The following is a 4,257-nucleotide window of genomic DNA, read 5'->3' on the forward strand; positions in this document are numbered from 1 at the left end:
TTCGTCAAGAAATTAAGCTTCGCTTTAAAGAGACACTACCGAAAGAGTGCCGCGAACCTAAACCTGTAAGAAACGTAAACAAGTGCTTGGTTCTCACGATGTATCTCATTTTTCTACTACCATCTGCTTCAACTACTACTTCTACTGAACTACAACTGTTTCTACAACAGTCGAAGCCGGATATATCGCCGACGAATAACGAATTGTATATAACAAACAGCTGTAAAATCCCCCCGAATATGTTTGTATAAATTGTTTATTTTGGGAATGCCAACGCCATGAGGAAGAAGGAGCAAGAAGAAGGGGGAAGACAACAGCGGGACCCTCTGAAGCGGGGCGCCTCGCTGAGAGATGGCAAGCTGCCCTCCCCAGCGAGGCAGCACCCGAGACCAGGAGTGGGCCGTCCCGCGGGCCAGGGCCATTGCCGAGGATCTCGGAAGATTTCTCTCCGGCGATGGACCCCTGGCAGCCTAGCCCCGGGCACCAACAGCCATAACCGTTGGACAAATAAAGTTTATTCCTATCCTATAATCTATCGAATTATCTATATAACTTTTTGTGAACCCTTTCCGATTCGATGTATCCGGGTTCGACTGTACTATCACGGCTGCTATTGCTACTGAAATTACCAAATACAGCTATCGTGTCCGAACGTTCAGGGGGGATTTGTCCGGCCGACGTTTCGACGAAAGGGCGTGCACGGGTATGTGAAAAACGCTGGCTCTAGAGACATTCCTTGTTTTCTACCATTGTTACCCACTACTACTAACTAGTCCATCGGTGAACTAATGTTATAGCTACCACGGCAATTTTAAAACGCCCATGATACTAAAGTATTCGCAGAAATCCATGCCACGGTTAACTGGGCGTGGTCAGGGAGGAGGAAGCGGCTTTCAATAAAGTTGGTTTTTGTCACGATTACAGGTCGACCTGGTTGTGGCGTACGGTCCTGTTGCTAACCTCTACCCACCTGGGGCCTCCACTGTCGCTTCTGATACCCTTCACACCTTTACTCCCCGTGAGTGCTTTGAGGCGTGCAGCGCAGTTATCGCACGGCCCGCACGTGGCGATTGAGTGTAGATAATCAGGAGTGATAAGCAATGTCACAACGCTACGGCATTTAGTCTACTACTGATTCAAATCTACTCTGGAATTTGTTTTTGTTTTTTGTTTCTTCAGATATAGCTCTGGCGGGCTGCTCGCTGGATCTAAATAATGTACGGCGTAATGAACATAGCTGATTTTACGCCGAAAAAAGAAGAAAAGAACACTCAACCCCAGAGTTTGGACCAGCATCCGGTTTTATGCCGGAAGGACCTTTATTCTGATGAAGCTAAACGATGAACTGGAGAATATATCCCGGCGCATGTACTCACAAAAAGCTTCTAGCTCCTTAGATCACTTTTCGCTGAAACCGCTAAAACGTTGATACAAAAGTGCAGTGTATCAAAAACACGCTCGCGAAATCGAGCGCCGAAGAATCGACGAACTAGGCACTTGGTGCCGCAGCTAAACGTCGCCTCCCTTCCCTCCCCCTCCCCCACGGCCTCTCGCGCGTCCGAAGAAGGCGCGTTTGCTCTACATATATGGTGATTGTAAAGGAGAAAAGAGACGCCTACTTCTGCAGCCCTTAAGCGAGCACGGCGCAGAACGCGCGTTTGTTCTCCGCCGTGCGTTCACTCCCCGTGAAAGACGCGCCCCTCGCGCCCTTTCACTCGCACATACAGCGTTCGGCGCGCGGCGACGATTTCATCTCCAAATGACGTCATACGGAACCTCACGGCGACGGCGACGGCGACGGCGACGGCGACGCCGACGGCAGAAATCTGCTTTTGAGTGTCCATATAATTGCTATCGCAATAAAAAACGCTCACGAAATCGAGCGCCGAAGAATCGACGTAACCTAGGGCGCGATCTTGTACGCGTTCCAAAATGGAACGGAGGCGTTCCGTTCCATCGAGCCGCACACGATTGGTCAATTTCAACCACGACGTTCAAAACCTAGTTCACAAGGATGCACGTTCGCGTCGGCCATGGCCGAACGGTTTAAAGAACACTAATTTGAGATTTCTTTCTATTTTTTTTTCCTATGTGAACTTCTGTATACGCTGCTTCGATCTCGGAACTTGGCTTATTAAGCACTTTTGGGATACAGGCACCCAATCCTAGGCCGCCTCTAACGAATAGCGTATCAAACGTGAATGCGCCAAACGTGAACCGCTTCCATGTGTTTGGGTAGGCTTCCACCCTTAACCCAAAATTTCAAATTTAGTGTGGGTGCCCCAAACTTTTGCGTAAAACAAAGAGAAAAAGACAACACCGCGGCACCTACCGAAGTGGGTAAAAGTTCTTTACAGTATGTTCCCGAAGGGCCCGTTTTGCGTATGCTCCGCCCAGACAAGCCTCATCGGTATATCTGTAAATCGTTCTCTCATCTCACGTAAATTACAAAGATTGAATGACATATCACCGCTCTTTTCGAGATCAGGTGTCGATGCGAGAGCTCAGGCCTAAAGTGCGAAGATTTAGGTTGGCGCACACTTATCTGGAGTACTCATCTGGAGCGTAATCAAGGAGTACAGGAGGCATACGTGAATATATTGGCAAATATCTACAAGGATTGCACAGCAACCACAAGCAAAGTAGAAAGTTACCTATCAAGAATGGGGTCAGGTAAGGAGACAATATCTTCTATGCTATTCACTGCATCCTTAGAAGTATTCAAGCTCTTAGACTGGGAATGGTTAGGAGTGAGAATCAACGGCGAATATATCAGCAACCTTCGGTTTGCAGATGACATTGTTCCTATTCAGCAACAATGGGGACGAATTACAGCAAACTGATTGAGGACCTTAACCGAAAAAGTGTAAGAGTGGGGTTGAAGATTAATATGCAGAAGACAAAGATAATGTTCAATAGCCTGGCAAGGGGACAATAATTTAGGATCACCAGTCAATCTCTAGAGTCTGTAAAGGAGTACGTTTACCTAGGTCAATTACTCACAGGGGACCCTGATCATGAGAAATAAATTTATAAAAGAATAAAATTGGGCTGGAGTTCATACGACAGGCATTACCAAATCCTGACTGGGAGCTTAACACTGTCATTGAAAAGAAAAGTGTACAATCATTGCATTCTACCGATGCTAACATATGGGGCAGAAACTTGGAGGTTAACCAAGAAGCTCGAGAACAAGTTGAGGACTGCACAAAGAGCGATGGAACGAAATATTTTAGGCCTAACGTTAAGAGACTGGAAGAGAGCGGTGTGGATCAGAGAGCAAACGGGGATAGCCGATATTCTAGCTGACATTAGGAGAAAGAAATGGGGCTGGGCAGGCCATGTAATGCGTAGGATGGATAAGCGGTGGACCATTAGAGTTACATAATGGATACCAAGAGAAGGGAAGCGCAGTCGAGGACGGCAGAAAACTAGGTGAGGTGATGAAGTTAGGAAATTTGCAGGCGCAAATTGGAATCAGCTAGCGCAAGACAGGGGTAATTGGGGATCGCAGGGAGAGGCCTTCGTCCTGCAGTGGACCTAAATATAGACTGATGATGATGATGACACTTATCTGGATTGCCTTGACTCGTGACAGCAAGTGCTTTGCGTCGGTCTCGCTTCGACCTCATTGGCAATTATTGCCTTTCAGCTAGGGTCTCAAACGTGTAGCAAGTGTTCGAATTGTAATAATTCATGATTTTCTTCATCGAGCAGTATTTCTAGAATTTCATTTTGCTGCCGCAAGGGCGGTGCAAGCCCGCGATGCTAACGCGAGTCGGAAATCGTGTGTATTAAAGGCGTCCGCACCATGGCCACACCGGGAAGAGTGAAGTGGTCGCTGGATGAAGCACCTTCCGCTTGGAGCGCTTGGTCTGAAACTCCCAATTATTTTTTACCTTATCGATCATCGCTAATTGTCTGCACTGGTTTGTTCCTTTCTAGTCATACTTCACAGTATACGTCACAGCAGAAAATGCTTACTGTAAGGGCCACCGCTGCGCTGCATGGCGGTGGTCAGAACGGTTAGTTGGACGAGTCTGTTAAGCATATTGAGACAATTACAGCCCCCTTCAAGCTGTCTAAGCTTTGCAAGTTAAGGGGAAGCTTAGCTCACCAACTTCTATCTAAATACATAGAAAAAAATGTCACAGTTTCGCCCTAAGGGCGAAGCAATGAATGCGATAGGCAACACAGCAATGTCATACGAAGTAAGGTGAGCGGCTTTGGTAGCAATATGAATTGTAGTAAACATGA

Source organism: Dermacentor silvarum, chromosome 9 (genome assembly GCF_013339745.2).
Source record: "Dermacentor silvarum isolate Dsil-2018 chromosome 9, BIME_Dsil_1.4, whole genome shotgun sequence".
In the NCBI taxonomy this organism is placed as follows: Eukaryota; Metazoa; Arthropoda; class Arachnida; order Ixodida; family Ixodidae; genus Dermacentor; species Dermacentor silvarum.